Consider the following 18,220-nt stretch of genomic DNA (forward strand, 5'->3'; position numbering starts at 1 on the left):
CTCTTTGTCTTTTGAATGTCAGTTGTTCAAGGTTTGAGCCAAAAGAAAGACAAGCAAAACCCTTACAGGTAAATTCAGGTTCATATGTGCCCTGTGATTTTAAATGTGACACAAGAAGCCCAGGTTTGTCCTTGAGTAGGTTTTTCCTCCTGCTCAGACCCAGAAGTATACCTTACCAAGCCAGAGAGGTGCCTGTGACTTCTAGCAGCTTCCTAGAGCATATCAGCATCCTCACTCTGAATGTACTTTCCTTTCCCTCTCTGCAAGGGAACAGGATGCCCCAGGCTTTTGAAAGAGCAGGTTACAGTCAACCAAGATCAGGGACTATTTCCTCCAGTTTCCTGCCATTTTCGAGTGTTGACGTCAATTGGGATTAATGAGAGCCCAGGGATAATTTTAGCCCAAAGCATGCTCTACTCTAAGGTGAGATTTAAGAACAGTAAAGGCATACTTTTTCCAACCGCCATAGAACAGTTAGTATTGGGATGTGTTGCTACTGTTAGTCATTTCACACTTAAGGTGGCCTGGGATTTTAATACTTTGGGGCTTATAAAGTTTGACTAATGAACAGCTTCATGTCTCTCAAGCCATGGAGTTCTCTTGTGTTGCATGAGGTATCAAGCATCTATTCTGGTCCTTGGTAAGGCAGATCAGATCACCTGCTTTTTTCATGGAGGGCCAAGTCAACACATTTATCCTTAACCTCTTCAGAGTTGTGGATTAGAAGGTTGTATCCTGGGTTTCTGTTAGCTACATTCAGCTCTCCGTTCATGTATACCTTGAAGTCCTAGCCTTTGCTTTTTAAGTGCTTTCAGCTGGATGACAGCTTGGCCCACTCTGGTTTTGCCTTAATAAATTCCCCATCTCGTAGTTGTTTCTACTAAATCTAATTCTGTTCTTTTTTTTCTTACTGTTTCATCATAGTAATTCAGCAAATAGGTAGAAGTGAAATAAAATCCTCTTGGTTTCAAGTGTTCAACTGCTGAAAATGTATTAGCTTGCATTAGGAAGAAAATGAAAAATATGGTAACTACATATTTGGGAGTATTATAAAAGTAACCATTAGTAAGTGGGAATTTGTCAAGCAGATTTTATTTTATTTTTTTTTTGTCAAGCAGATTTTAAATCATGTGTTCAATTTCTTCCAAGTATACAGTCGTGTTAATCATTTGGCGTCTGATTGAATAGTTACCATGCTTTGTATTGAGACTCAGGTTCTATGAACTCATTGAATTGGCAAAATTGGCTTTCCTACTTCTAGGCAGAATCTACATCATAAGTTCCCTCATACTTGGTATTTTAGGGTCACTGTTGGGTACAGCCAGGTGGTAAAAGAAGAGATTGAGACTTCTCAAAGAATATTCTTTTTATGAAGTTTTGATTATTGTACCCTGTAAATGTATTAACTACTTTAAGAAGTAAAATTAATTTAAAAATAAAAAATAGAAGCAAGTTTTCTGTTACTATGTTTAGGCTTTGGAGAGTAAGTACATTTTGGTATTAGAGTCCTATGAATTCATAAATAAGTCTGTACAGTCAACATGATCTGATTAATAATATATTTGGATCTATTCAGCTTATCCCATGAAGTAAGACAGAAATGTTAAGTCAGTAGTAGTTATATTCCTCCCTTATCCCCTCTAACTGAGACTTAGAAGGATGATAAGCAATGAAAAATAAGCTCCTCTTTCTAGTATTACAGTCTAGGAAAGTAGGGATCAATCAGAAGATATCTTTGATTTAATAGAGAGGAGTGAGGTGGTCACAGAAGGAAAATGCTATGGGATTTCTCCTGTTAGAATAAACCCTGATATCCTTCTCTATTTGTTGGGCTGTCCTAATGGGGAAGACCAGGGCATCATTAGCACCTTCCCCATTTGGGCTACATTCAGTCTGAGGGCATGAATCCACAGACCATTAAAAATCATCCACTGGTACTAGGAGAATGCAGAAACACATTGACGCCATTTCGTTCCTTTTTCTTTTGGCTCACATACACATTAAATGATGACCTCCTTTTTTTTTTAAACTTGATATTAAAGAGTACATAATTCCATTGAACATGAAATGGGCAGGAAGGATTAAAATAGGTGGATTATAAATTGCAGAATTGACCTCACTTAGAATGAAGGGAAACGAACAAGGGGTAGTGGAAAGGGAGATGGGCAGGGTGTTGGGGTGACTGGGTGACAGGCACTGAGGGGGGCACTTGGCAGGATGAGCACTAGGTGTTATGCTATAGGTTGGCAAATTGAACTCCAATAAAAAACTAAACTAAAATAAAAATAAATAAATAAAAGAAGGGATAAAAAATAAAACGAAGGGAAAAGATCTTTGTAAAATTAACAGTCATGAAAAATAATTCACATTGGCATATATAAAAATGTATGCATTTGTTATTCAAAACCAAAAATATTTGGAGCTCTCTCTGTGTACTAGGCCCTGGTTTAGGCCCAAGGGATATAGAGGTGAATTACACAAAGTCCTTAACATCATGAAATTTATAGAAGTTATAATTATTCAGATGTAGGTGGAAATTACAGAGTATATTATGATGTATATGTTAGGATAAATAGTAAAGGGTTTTTTGGGTTTTTTTACTTTTTAATGATGATGCTGATGATGGCATGATAATGATGATGATGGTGGTGGTGATAGCTTATACATATGAAGAGCTTAATATTTGTTGGGCACTGGAATAAGCCCTTTTACATAGATGATGTCTTTTAATTCTCACAACTACCTTGTATATATGGGGAAAGTAATTTACACAAAGTCATATAGCAACTGTAACTGGCAACATAGGGACTGTGATAAACAATATGTAGTACTACCTCTCTTGTAGAAGCCAATATATACGCAGTGAAAAGAACTGTTAGCTCAATAATTTTCTGAAGTGGTTTTTGGCACACATAGCCAACTACTTACTGTAGCCTCAGAAATTTTTAGCCCTGGTTTATGGCATAACATTTTATAGTTGCTTATTTCAGTTGTTTCTACTGGTTGGTTGGTTGGTTGGTTGGTTGGTTTTCTGTAATCACAGCCTAATATAAAAATGTTAACCTTTACAAAGGGGGTGAATTTTGCTTCCTCAGTAAAAATCATATCACAACCTAAATTTTTATAACAGTGATAAGCTCTAATTATATAGCAAATAGCACTTGCTCATTTGCTGAACAATATAATCTCTCAGTTTAGTACCAGAATTTATTTGATATAAGCTACTTGAATTATGGTAGAGAGTCTAGAAGAAATAAATCAGACGCTATAAGGACTTTCTTTATCAAAAGTATTAAATCATAATTAGCCCTAGAGAGTATGTATAGATACCAAAGAATCTTTTCTAAGAACTGTTAAACCCATTCCCTGCAGAAACTTGTGTATTTTCCTTAATAAAGTTAGCCCTAGGCTTTAGCTTATGTCATCTCAGCCTCTTCTTCCAGCCTGCCTGAGGCTCAATGTGAATGACCTACTTCACAGAGTTGGTTTGGAAATTATTGAGCCTGATCTCCAGGTGAGGAGTAGAGCTCTTTAAATCCATAAAATGTCCTCATGTTTTGACATTGATCAGTATTTATCAGTAAATAACTTCAAATCCCTTTTGGAAGTAATCAGATTAAATATAAATATCTAAAAATATATTTATTCTGCAGAATTAGTGTATTCATTCAAACTTTCACAGCTCTGTTTGATGCAGCATAGGGAAAGAGAAAGGGGGTGGGTCTTGCCTTATTGAGCATTTTGAAATAGTATTGAAACTTGGATGTGTCTCACTCTAAGAGGGAAAAGTGAAGAGAAGAGGAAAGAAGAATTTAAGCTTATATTAAATAATTCGAAAACATAATATAAAAACTGATAAATATTAACACAGTTCACTGATTACTTAACAGCAGTTCAAAGGCCATTGTTGCTAAATGTTTCATCTTTATAACTGAATTTATATTGTTAGCAATGAACATCACAACATGGATGTGGTGCTGTTTATTTATGTATGTATGTATGTAGGGATCCCTGGGTGGCGCAGCGGTTTAGCGCCTGTCTTTGGCCCAGGGTGTGATCCTGGAGACCAGGGATCGAATCCCACGTCGGGCTCCCGGTGCATGGAGCCTGCTTCTCCCTCTGCCTGTGTCTCTGCCTCTCTTTCTCTCTCTCTCTGTGTGACTATCATAAATAAATAAAAATTTTAAAAAAATTTATGTATTTATTTATTTAGATTTTATTTATTTGAGAGAGAGTACACGAGAGAGAGCATGAGCAGAGTGGGAGAGGAAGGAAAGGAAGAAGCAGACTCCCCACTGAACAGGGAACCCGATGTGGGACTCGATCCCAAGACCCTGGGATCATGACCTGAACCAAAGGCAAATGCTTAACAAACTGACCCACCCAGGCACCCACAACTTTTTTTTTTTTATTTTATTGTGGGTGCTCCCTAATTACTAACACTGAGACTTGTTTTTTTTTTTTTTTTTTTTTTTTTCTTTTTTGGTTTTAATTCATCTTTTTTTTTTTTTTTTTTTTTTTTTGGTTTTAATTCATCTTTGAAAGATCACATGCATTGGACTTTCAGCTGGTTCTTGTTTACATACATTGATATAAAGGCAGATATAAAGTAAGATAAATTAATGTTTATTAACATTTGGATTATTCAATTTGGGGCAGGAAATAATGAAGACATTTAAAAATAATTCGTTTTAATTTGATTCAACAAATGGATTAAGGGCCTATAAACATGACACTCTTGGGCAGTTCAGCCAATATTGTTCCTACATTCTAGGAATTGGCAGTCGAAACAAATGGTAGTGACATTTATCAAGTCCAATTAATTAAATCAATTTATGTAAAAGATGTAAGTGGATTAAGTGAGAAAAAGGGGATAATAAGTAGAATGATTAGAGTAAGACTAAGACATTTCCTACTTTTGGGGGGAACATTTCATGGAAGTAGATACAATAGCTTAAGTGAAGGAAAATAATTTGTAAAGTATGAAACTAAGAGGAAGAAATTTCACTTACTGAATGCAGCTTAGCAGACTCAGACAGTATTTGCCAAATGTATAGAACAAGAGCAGAAAGAGCCTATAACTAATTGGGTACACCGTCTTTGGTTAAAAAAAAAAAAAATAAAGTCTTTGAAATGCTTTTTCAGTTATTGTGGGAAACAAATTACACCAAATTCAATGACTTAAAACAATACATTTTTATTGCTTATGAATCTACCAGTCAGTATATCTGGACCTTGCTCTGTTGATCATAGTTGATTTCATTGATTCATGTGCTGTCAGTGGGTGGATCTGCCTGGGGGCTAACTGGCTAGCTGGGTGTTGGCAGGGAGTTAGGGCAAAGTTGGTGACTGGGTTATATGTCTTTTGTCCTTTAACAGACTTGCCTTGGCTTGTTCTCATAGCATGGCAGAGTTCTAAGAAGAGTGGAAAGGTAAAAGGTACCCTAAGGCCTAGAAAAGAACTAGCACACAATCACTTCCACTGCATTCAACTGTGCAAAGGAAGGCATATGGCAAAGGCATAGATAGATACAAGGAAGGGTAGAAAGTTAAGGACAGTTTACAATCCATCCACCACATTGAGGGATGATCTTGGCTTTAACCTGGAGCAGCAGAAAGCCAATAGGAATAACCTAGGGATACCTGGGAAAAGATTAGTTAGGATAAAAGTCAAAGGGTTCTGATGATAAAGGCAAAATGTCGGGATGGTCAAAAAGTTGGGAAGGGATAGATTAGATATCTGTTGTGAGAGGCAAAGCATCACAATGAACTTGAGACTTGACAAATCCTCACAGCCACTGTGGCAAATCCAAATTGCATCTAGGAGAAAGTGAGCAGCCACTCAAAAATTAATTTTACTGACTCAATTTATAAAAGCATCAATTTCTAGAAGGCAGGAGACTACAGGTTCTGATTATGCCCTCTTCATCTTACGTTACAGAATAGAAAAAATCCCTACGACTCAATGACCTCTTTGTGCAGAGACTCATTTTCAATACAGTCAACTTCCCAGAAGTCACAAGATTTGTTCCCAGCACTGGCCAGCCAATCTGGTAAGGGTAAGGGCTATAATAAGCCATCCTTCCAATATTTCAGAAACTGATAATAATGTGCCATTATCTACCTCACCCTTCTAGCAGCTTACATTTAGTTCTAGTTTTTTCCTAATATTCAATCTTAGATGGCTGCAATGAGAGTGATGTCCAGAGAATTCTGTTTGCTGTTCAATTTATAGTTCACCTCCCGAATTTACTCTTGTATTTCTTCTGAACACTCCACTTGAATCTGGACTTTAGAGAAACTTCTATTGATATTTCTTTGGGTATCTGTCTGTGTTGGATTTTTTTTCTCTTGGCATAATACTTCTCTTACTAAAATTGAACTCCTTTTTAATCCTGATCAGTGTTTTCTGAAGCTTCTGATTTTTTTTTTTTAATGCCAGAAGTTTCTCACATAATTCCTCATACTTTGTTGTAGTTGAAAAAAATGCAGTGTATCTGGAAGGGAAGGAGTTTGCAAACACTTTTTGATTAATGAGTAACACGATCACAAGTTTGAGGGCATGCAAATCATGAGCTTAAAGTATTATACAGTCTTGCCACATCCACTGCCTGGAAATAAGTGTTTCTTTTATCCTACTTAGAAGGACATTTCCCAGTGCAATGCTAGAGACTCTCCTCCACAAAATTTACTTGGGAACCTGTAATCTAAACTTTGTGTCATTACCATGCATTTATATCAACCAAAAACTGGGTATGTGTTTGTCATATACTAGAAGAGCTAGAAGGCAATATTATAAATATATGTTCCTGAGGTCATAAGTCATATTGGTACATTACAGCAGAGGTTGTCAAACTTTTTCTCTAAAGAGCCAGAGAGTAACTATGTTAGCCTTTGCAAGCCATACTATCTCTGTGGCAACTACTCCAAAATGGAGACAGCCACACACCATAAAGTAGAGAACCAAATGGGTGTGGCTGTGTTCCAATAAAACCATTTTTATACAACAGGCAACTGGCTGCATCTGGCCCACAGGGCCCTGTTCTAGATCAATATTTCACTTAGTGATCAATTTAGTGGAATGTTACTAATAACTTAAAATAAAATATCAGCATACATACCATATTGTAAAAGGGTAAGTATTTATCTTTTGAAACATAGATGTTCAAGTCAACATGTAAAAATTCATTTCTTTTTGTAGGTTTCAGTTGATAAAAATTTGAAAACGTTAGTCCAGAGTGTTAGAGGTGAAAGTCTAACTTTTGATAATATATAGTGAAGAATTTAACCTTACCCAAAGAGAGCCCTGACTTTTCCCCACCTGCGCCTGGGAGCTAATCTCTAACCCCTTTGAATGTCCTGCCTGGTAAGAGTGTCTTTATTTACCTGGGGATTTTGGACCATGCCAAGAAGTATAACAATGTGACTTATGGTGAGTCTTTGAATCTTGTGGTATCAGCTGGATCTCTGCAGAGGCTAGAGATTGAGACCAAGCATGTGGTAGTTGACTATGGAGCCCCAGTAAAGACTGGCTACCAAGGTTTTGATGAATTCCCCTGCTTGGCAATGCCCTTTGCTTATTGTCACACATAATTTCTAAGAGAAAGAGGCGTTGTCCATAATTCCATTGAGAGAGGGCAACTGGAAACTCCATCCTTGGAACATTCCTGGATTCTACTCCATGCATCGCTTCCCTTGGCTGATTTTAATCTGTCTCTTTTAGCTATAATGAACTGCAACTGTGAACATAAGGCTTTCGGTGAGTTCTGTGAGCTCTTCTAGCAAATTATTGACTCTAAGAGTGGTCTTGGGTACCCCTGAACTTGTAATTGGTATCAAAAGTAAAGGGAATACTGTGTACTATGTTCTTCTAGTTTCTAAAATGTGGAATCCATGGGTCAGTGACATTTATAAAGATCGTGCAGCAAATTAGTGCAGAAAAACCACAATGAGAGTATTCGGTTTGTAGTCTCCTTATTTAGAAACTTCTTCCTATTTCTGTGCATATTCCTGATGCTTGTTGACATTTGTTGAGTTTATCTGACTTTGTGCCAAGGGCCTTGTACACACTAACCTATTTTATCCTCACAAGGACCGTATAAGATTTGTACTAGTGATGCAGGCTGGCCAGGTCCAAGGTTTCTTAGGATCAGCCAAGAGGGTCCTTGGCTTCATGTAGGATAGAAATCAAATGTGAGCTTAGAGGAAGTAGGAGCGGAGGTTACTGAAGTTTAGTGAAGACAGAGAATAGACAAGAGTACCTGAGAGTTTCAGGGAGGAAAGGAGAGAGTATTGTCTTTGCTTGGGGGTCTAGAGTTTTATAGGATGGTGGTCTGTGTACCTGTCCTCTCGAGCATCCAGAAACTGGTCAAAACAAGGATGAATGCTCAGGTGGCCTCCATAAGTCACTTACAGCCCTGGAGCCAGGGGTTTTCTCATCAAGGCGTCTAGAGTATGTAGTCTTGGAAAAGACACATGATGACTCCATCTGGTCACTCCTTAAGCATTATCAACTGTGCTGGAAGACTCCAAAGAAATCATTAACTCCTTGACCTTTACAAGGAACATTATTGGTACTCTAAACCATGTATAAGGTCGGGGTGCAGGTCCTGGCAAGAATAGAAGCAGGAAAAGGAGCAAAAAAGCAGAGTTATTTTTTCATAAGGTCCCTTAGTTTCTCTATCTCACTAGGATTACACCCATTTTGCAGCAACAAAACTGAGGTTTGGAGAGCTTAGGTAAATTCCCAGAGTCATACAGGCTTTCTATGGTGAAACGAAGTTTCAAAGTCTGAGACTCTGTTTCTACCTGAATCTTATATTTTCATTGCTTAATATTGTTTCCTTGGATGTTGTACATTCCATTCTCTGGAGAAGCTGATGTTAATTTATTAACCATCAGGTTATCTGTTGCATATGTATATACAAAGACCTGCACCTTATACATCTTCTGTGTTTCCCCTTAGTACCTGGCATAGTTAACCCTTAGCAAAAAGAGAGTGAAAATGAATGAGGATAAAAGATAAAGGACATTGGATTAGAATCTCGTGTATCTTCTTGGTTTTCCACATTTTTGTGACACACTGGTTTTCTTTCTATGCATCTTTACCTTCTTTACCTCCTCTCTACCCTACTTTCCTCTTTCTCTTACTTCCTCTAATTCTCATCCTCCATCTCCATTATTTTCATTATTAGTAGTAAAATCTTACTTGACTAATCTAAATCTCTGAATTTCTTTAAAAAACTGAGTTAAGGGCATCCCTGGGTGGCTCAGCGGTTTAGCGCCTGCCTTTGGCCCAGGGTGCAATCCTGGAGTCCCGGAATCGAGTCCCACTCAGGCTCCCAGCATGGAGCCTGCTTCTCCCTCCTCCTGTGTCTCTGCCTCTCTCTCTCTCTGTCTATAATAAATCAATCAATCTATCTATCTATCTATCTATCTTTATTAAAAAAGAAAAAAAACTGAGTTAAGCCAAAATTGCAGCTGACTGGGGTATTTGGTTGGACTTTGCTCAAATAGATTTTTGCTATAATACTTTCTCTAACAGTGTTTCTCTGCTATTTACTACACAATGGAACCCGAATTTTCCTTTTTCCCCCTCAGGCATTTAGGGTAAGGATACCCAGAAAATGAAATCTGAAGAGAAGCAATTGAAAAATGGGCATTGTAAAATTACTATTAGTATAATTTATAATGCTTTGAAATCTGAAGTCAAAAAGACTCTTCTAACCATCTAATTCATAATTTAGGCCACTTAGAGAATCTAAAGGAAATCTCCCTTTCAAAATTTATTTCCTTCCTTTTGAAATGTATTTTATTTCTTTTCCAATCCTGATACCAGAGCAGAGATGGGGAGATACACCATTTACTCACCAGTGGGAGGAAAAAAGTTGTTTTCCTGCTCCTCATGTATTCAATATTCTAGGAAAAGCTAGATTCTTGGGATGAATAAGCCAACAAGTAATAATATTAATAGTGTCATCTACTTGTATGGTCTTTTGATACTTTCCTTGCACTAAGACATTATTTCATTTGATCCTGAGAGGGAGATGAAGTGAGAACAGAGGACCGGCTGAGGACAAAGCACATTGACAAGTCCTTAAAGCAAAGAGAGTGATATTCCTCTACAGACTCAACTGTCTTGATGTTCATACTTTGCTAAGGACAGAAGGCAATCTTAGCCTGACCCCCCAGGAGTAAGTCTACTGTAATATATAAAAATTCCTTTAGAAATTTCCTTTATCTCTACCCCCCAAAATACATGTTGGCAATCATCCCCAAGCATACGGCCCACTGATATACATCTGAAGGGTCTCATGACTCAGATTTTATTAGACGGTGGTAAGTGACCTTTTCCCAATAATAGCTAGGCCCCTCAAGGTCCTGGAAACCTCACTTCCAAGATTCCTTAGAGAGTATGCTATCCTTAAACCCCTCCCAACTCCAGGTATATAATCAGCCACCCCTCACAGGCCCCGGGCAGCAGCTCTTCCTGCCCAAAGCTCCTGTCCCCTGTGCTTTAATAAAACCATCTTTTTGCACCAAAGATGTCTCAAGAATTCTTTCTTGGTCATTGGCTCCGGACCTCACCCCATGATAGGTCACCTAACTCCAAAACTTCATCAGGAGACCGTATAAGTATTAAACCCCAGGGGATATTGTGATTTTATAAGTAAATATGTATTTGAGCTTCCTCTCCTACTGGCAGAGCTCCTAAAACTCTCGGCATTTCCTGTGTGATGAGAGCAACAAAGGTGTCCGTTGCTATGTTAATGAGGTAACTTTTGGAAAACACCAAAGGATGGGGGCTGGTTGCCAGGAGAACCAACCCTGTGATTAGAGGATTGGAACTTTCAGCCCTACTCCCCGACCTGGGGGAGGGGAGAAGAGAGCGACTAGAGGTTGAATCAGTTGCCAAAAGCCAATGATTCAGTGGTGCCTAAATAACGAAGGCTTCATAAAAAATCAAAAGGACAGAGTGGAGAGCTTCTGGGTTGGTGCACCAGTGGAAATTTAGGGACTGCGGTATGCTAGGAAAGAACATGGAAGCTCTGCAGCCTTTCCTCGTGCCTTGCTGTATGCATCTCTTCCACCTTGCTATACCTAAGTTATATCCTTTTATAATAAGGAGTTCTGTGAGCCTCTATAGCAAATTAATCAAACCCAAGGAGGGGGACATGGGAACTTCTGATTTATAGCCAGTCCGTCAAAAGTATAGGTAACAATCTGGTCTTGCAGCTGGCATCTGAGGTTGGGGGAGGTGGGGGACACAAATCTAGTGAACCCTTAACCTGTGAGATCTGAGGCTATCTCAGATGGATAGTGTCAGAATTGAGTTGAATTCCGACACACCGAGCTGACTTCCAAGAATTGCCTGGTTTCGTGTGGGAAACCTTCCTCTCCCCTCCCCCCACTTCAACATTAAAACTGGCCTCAGAACACCTAAAGACCTCGTACTTATTTTCATCCTAGAGATGACAAAATTAAGACCCTGAGGTCAAGGAGTTTCCCAAGGTCATATCTCTAAGTCAGGACTTCTGACTTTCCTTTGTTTAAATAAATATCCTCAGTTGGTGAGCTCTTTCTTCAAGCACACATTTTTCTTAAATCAAAAGTCTTAACCTATAGTATGCATGGATATATGTGAATAAGTTTTTGGAGTCAGTTAACCTTCTGAAATTCAATTTAATATGTGTTGTGTATATGTGTTCAACACCCTCCCTCCATGGCAAGGCAGTCTATTTTAATCTCAAGTGTGTCACCTTAAGAAGGAGACTGCTACATAACCCATATGAAGAAGGGCATTGGGCCTCTTTAGTTTAGACCAGGTACTGTCTCACTATATTGAGGACATCCCAATGACTCGGAGCACAAGCCCTGTGTACCTTCTTCTGTGCCCTGTCCCCCCACTCCCCAGTCCACAGTAATCAAATTGACCCATGCTCCTAATTATCTCCTTCCATTAGCTTTTCCTATTATCCCAATCAGTCCAAGAGGCTGCTGCTTCCTCCACTGATTTTCTTTCATGGGTTCAGGGGCCTCCACTGCCATATCCTGACCACCATTTTATTGCCTCCACTTAATGTTTATAGTTCAGGCTGATCAATTTTGCCATCCTCTCAAATGCAATTAGTTACCTGCCATTCTTGCTTTTTCCTTGATGACATCAGAGACCTCGACTCCACCCGTCTCCCTCACCTGTCAATTTCTAAGGCAATGACCCTTTTAACACTTCAAATTTAGAATTTCTCATCTCCTTTACCCAAGTGTTACAATGCTGATTTTCACATTCCATTATACAGGGCTATTTTAATGTATTATAAAGTACTAGTATTTTTGTTGGCATATCACCCATTTGAGATATTAGTAATTTCTATCTGGAGCTCTGCCCAGAGAGTATTAAAAATGTGAACAAAATGACAGTGAACTTTCTACTTTTTTATTTTTGTGTTGTTGTTTTGATTTGGGGCTCCTTAATGATGAGAAAGTTGCAAATCTTTTCTTCTCTTTTCTGCTTTTTGGCAGTGAATTTTTTAATGTAAAAGTAACCTATGGTGTAAGAAGTCAAGATTATGGTTGCTCCTAGGTATACAGTAGGACTGTGGGCAAGCAGGAGGGAGCTTCTGGGATGCTGGTAATGTTTTCGGTGCTGGGTGAGTGAGGTCCTTCATTACACGCTTATGTTCACTTTGTGAAATATTTCTTTGTGCCATATTCTATTATGATGCCCTTTTGGAGATCACAGAAAATATTCTGAGCTCCTTTCTCAGACCCTTTGAAGCCATCTAAAAGATAATGTTCTTGTTTTAATTCAGATTTCCCAGGTTACCAAGGAACTGCGAATGAATCTTATGTTTTAATCATTTGTAGTTCTCCCAAAGCCAGTGTGTCCTGCACTTCCTGGGATCTGTAACAGGATCTTAAAAATCGGGGGTCAGGGGAGGGACAACAGGGAGATGAGGAGGGTGTGTGGCAGGGGGCTGTGGGAGTAGAAAAGAGCATGGAGGGTGGGAGGTCATCACCTCCTCTAATTCCCAGGCTGGCCCCGCAGGCTGAATACTGATGCACTTCACCCTCCTCCTCTTCTTATTCTAAGCCTGGTAAATTGTCAGGGGCCTGACCCCTGGTGCTCTTAGATGATTTATTTAAACCAGGATTTTTTTCATCAATCATCTGAGCCAGAGGTCAAAGGCATCTCAGGCCTGGACCCTGACCCTCTTTCAGGGAGAACAGCACCTGGGATGGAATATAGAATCTGACGACAACCACATCCTGCTTTCTGATAAATTACCAACTTAAATATCATAATACCCGCATGGTCCCCGCGTATCCCCGTGTTGCGGTGGCCACTCGGCTTCTACTCCCTTCTCTTCCACTTTCCCTCTGTCAGCATGAGTTTACCTTAAAATGCATTCATCTTCCATCCCAAACTGGTGAATTTTCTGGGGCTTCATCTCATCCTCTTCTTTCTAGAAATCTGGAGGCTTGTCCACACCCTCCTTTCGTAGTCCCTTTACTTTCCCCCATTTGCCCCCCAGTCTGAATGTCCTTCCCCTGTGCACACTGGCTCGGGCAGTCAGCCACTTAACACCATTCTTGTAACACTCCAATGTCAGATAATTTCACACCATCCTTTAAGACTGGCAGATCTCTCTCAGCTCTCCTGTGTGGAGTCCTGCAGGAAGCCCAGGCCCAGGGATGTGAATCCCTGAGGCTGGCTTTCTCCCGTTCTGAATCCCACCCCACTCATCCACCCAGCCCACTTGAATTACACCTCCTGCCACTATGTTCTTCTCTTAGTCTTTTCATGTCCCCACAGCTGTGCTTGGGGGGTAGCAAATATAATTCACGACTTCAGCAAAGAGGAAGTTCCAAGATAAAAGAAGAGCCTACCTGAAGTTGAGTGTCCGCTGTCTCTGGTCTCACCTTCCTGCCATCCTTCTCCGCAGTCCTTGCTATCCAGTCCTCCTCTTGCGTGTCTCCTCCGTATCCCCTATTTTCCTGCTCTATTTCACCCCCAAATGCCAGTTAATTTCTAGTGAAAATCCATCTCTCCACCACATAGTCTGAAGTTTCTTCTACTTTCAGGATGTTGGCTAGTATGGAGAAAACCTGACAAATCTTGGATGGCCCTTTGCTGCACTGGGATTCTGTTACTTGCTGTTTGAGTTCTCCACCATGTCGGCACCAAGTCTCTCCCTTCTCTTACAAGAGTCCAGCAGGTGTCCTACCCTATTACTCAGTAGAAAAGCTTGAGAGCATCACATGTGCACTCTCCTACTTTTCCTACTTCCTATAGGAGAATGTCTCAAAACGTTCATTTTTCTTCTTGGCCCCTCTCTTTTCTGATGGACAAGCAAGCATTTTCCTTTTTTGTTGTTGTTGTTTTTGTTAAGCCTATCTTTTTGAGCTCTTGTATCCCTGGTCTCCTGGGATTTAAGTCTCTAAGTTATGCTGGTTTCCTTAGTTTTCTAATTCTCACCCTCAGTGGGCTTCCTCTTTTCTGTCTAAAAATGTAACTGCTCCTTCCACCCAAATCAATGATCACCCTAACAATTATAAAACAAAAGGAGAAACTTCCCCTTGTTCTGCTTCCTGTGCAAGCAATACCCTCCATGCTTTTATTCAGTTTCCACTGCTGAGAGCATTGCCTGTGTCATTTGCCTGACTTTCTCTTACTAATTACTCATTCTTTGAAATCTTGCAATCCCACTTCCATTCTCACTACTGACTTTCTCCACATGACTGGCAAATCCAGTGTATTTAAATTCTCATTCACTGGTGACCTTCTCTATCATTGGAAGCTGCTTTCTCCTCAAAGCCCTATCATCCTTTGACTTTGAAACTTCATCCGTATTGCTTCTCTGCCTGCTTCTGCCTCTTGGAGCTTTTCCACTCTGTGATAGCCATTCTTTCCAGGCTCTCATACAAAGACATGCCATGACCTCTACCCTTCAAACTTTTCTCTTTACCCCTCTTCATGAACAATCTCATCAACAATCCTATAATATACTTCTTTCACAAACCTCTCATGGCCTTATTTTGCCTGTTTGAGGATGTAGGCACAGATGACTTAGCTTGTCCTCAAGGTTCCACACCAAATATTTTGAATCTACCACGCCCCCTCCCCCTTTGTTCTGCATATACCTATCCAGGGGACTGCTGGCTGATAGCTAGGTATGCCATAAGTTCTTTGCATCCCAATTTTTGCAGATGCTTTTTGCTCAGTCTGAAAACTTGTCTTCCCTCCCCACCTTACCCCTGTCTAGGTGGCATCCACATCAGTATGCAAGCTCAGCAAAAGAACTACAACTAGCTCTGGGTTATTCAAATAAGAAACTTGCTTAGCCACTAGCCTTTCTTAATATATTATTCTTTAACAACAAGTTAACTTTTTCTCTGTCTTATCTCTTAACGAACTTTCTACTTTCAGAAGAGGAAAAATATAAATTCTATTTATGGAACTGTTACATGATATCAGAAAGCAAGTCTATTCCTTTTTTGGATTAAAAATTTGAATACGACTACTGCGTTCTCTTTTGCTAAGAAAGGTAAAATAATATTAGAATGATGTTCCTCATGTTTTGTTTTGGGTTTCGGAGGGTTTTTTTGTTATTTTGTTTTTTGTTTTGGTTTGGTTTGGTTTGGTTTGGTTTGGTTTTCTAACTTTTTAAGTTGTACATTCTGCTGAGTGCTAAAGTACTGGACTCTGTATTATAGGGTGGCTATGGGTGGTGTATAGTTCACCACTATGTCCGTGAAAGCATGATCCTACTGTTGACTGATTTGGCTTAGACAGTAGGAAACATCTGGTAGTTTCCTGATATTTATCAAGACAGAGCTGTGTTTCCTTTCAAAACAGCTTCACATGAACAATGCACTACATAATAGCAGAAGGAATTTTATAACACAAGTATAGGAATAAGAATGCAACTATTAAATATAGAAAGTAGTTTCAGCAATGTTAATCAAAAAGTTAATTATACTCAAGAAACATATCAATATTCTTAGTAAAAATGATTTTAATGAAATGATGGACCTTCTGATTTGCTTTTCAAAGGGTTTTTTTTTTAATTTTTATTTATTTATGATAGGCACAGAGTGAGAGAGAGAGAGGCAGAGACACAGGCAGAGGGAGAAGCAGGCTCCATGCACCGGGAGCCTGACGTGGGATTTGATCCTGGATCTCCAGGATCGCGCCCTGGGCCAAAGGCAGGCGCTAAACCACTGCGCCACCCAGGGATCCCCGCTGCGCCACCCAGGGATCCCGTGATTTGCTTTTCTATAGCTAATTTCTATATCCAGTTTAAATTGAGGCATTGAAGCTAACGAAGAGGACTGCCCCCCAGCCACACCCTACTTCCCATGTCCTTGGCCAACATTTGCATCTTTGACAGGGGCTGATACTATAGAACATGTTTTGCCATGGCTGTCACACTACCCTGCCACTTCTGTAGCTACAGAGTTACTATTCCTCTCCCCCCTTCCTACCATCCTCTCTCTCCCTCCCACTAAAAAGAGTACATTTTGAAAGCTTTTTGATGCAGAATAGTGTTTCTTTCCACTAGGAAAAAGAAATCAGATAACTAATCTTGGACAGATAATCAATCTTGGATAGTGGTGCAAATTTTGGTCATACTTTCTTTAATGTAAAGTTCAAATGTGTTTCCACACCAGTCCCAGATTAACTTAAAAGGAAGGAGTGAATATGAAATCTGAAGACAGTTTAGAGAAATAAGAGGGGTCTGCCATTTCTGTTTGAATTCTGTACGTTTCAAAAAAATTTGAGTTCCAAAATCCAAATCTCTCGGCTAAGGAATCTTAAAGTAGGATGGCTTTGCCTGACATTTCTACTTTTATATAAATCTGTGATGAATATCTAAATGCTGTCTTGCTTCTGATCTGTATATCAGAAAATTGGACTAAATAACTTATAGGTATGGTTCCAGGTTAGCAAATACATCAACCCTCTATGCTTGGCCCAAAGTAGACACGGCTGATCAATCATGGGGTACTCTCCTGCTGAGCTAGAACAGGTCTCATAGTCCTTTTCAATAGCACTGCAGGCTTACTAATCAATTGGAGTTGACATGACAGATTAAACCCATTTGCTTTCTCAGGTTTAGACTTTTCTAAATATAACAGATACAACAATTATTTGGGCAAAACTTATCATTAATCACTTTTCAAAAAAAAATGTTAGAAGACTATCTTGGCAGTCCCTCTTTTCTATTTTGTACATGGCCACTTTAGGAGATGAATGACTGCGGGTGATCCGATTTCTTCCTTATCTTTCTTCTCCAACAGTGCCTTAAAACTTGATCTCATCCATTTTGAATAGACTTCCAAGCACATCATTCTCAGGTCCTCACAACTGATCTATTTTCAGCAATGGTTAGAAGGACAAGGTGTCCTTCCTTTTTTCTGGAAATTATCTTCCACTGTTCCTTAAATTCCCTCAGTTTCTTCTATCCTGAAAATGGTTTTTTACCTCATCATTTCCTTACCATGTTATGTCTCCTCTTTCCAATAATTGTCCTTCCACACTGTATAAATACAGCTTTTCCTTTGCCTAAAATAAGCAAAAATATCAACTTTTCAGCAATTCTACTCCCTCCTTAAACTAACACAACTTTTTTTCCCCCTTTAACCGCAACATTTCCTCAAAGACTGGGCTGTTTTTATCAAACTCTTCTTAATCCTTTTGCAAAGATTGAAAACACTCAGAACTTGCCAAGTGCTTTTCTCTCCCCCTTGGCGTCTCAGAACATTCTTGACATGCTTCCTTTCCTTGGCTTCTCTGGCCCTGCACAAATTAAATTTCTTCTTCACTTGTCCTTTTTTATTTCCTTCCTTGACATTTTTTTTCCTTCCTTAACATTTTATATACCTTCTAAAGTCTCATCCTCAACCTTCTTCTCATCCCTTTTTCTATACCCTCCTCTTTGGAAAACTCAACCTCGAAAATTCAGTTATCATCTCTTTGAGTGTGACTTTTAAATAAATATGAACACCCCAGGCTTCTTTCCTAGATGCTGTTTTCACATTTTCAAATCCTCTTCTGAACACTGAAGAGTGACTCTTTTTTTTCAATTACTTTCAACCTTCATGAGACTTTTTAGCCTGAATTTCATCTGCTGCATATCCTGCACATCAAATTTAGTTTCTGTCTTTCACTATGTTTTCTAGCTCATTCTTTCTTCTAGCTCTCATTGGCAACTTG

The sequence above is a fragment of the Canis lupus genome, chromosome 14 (assembly GCF_011100685.1).
Source record: "Canis lupus familiaris isolate Mischka breed German Shepherd chromosome 14, alternate assembly UU_Cfam_GSD_1.0, whole genome shotgun sequence".
NCBI lineage: Eukaryota > Metazoa > Chordata > Mammalia > Carnivora > Canidae > Canis > Canis lupus.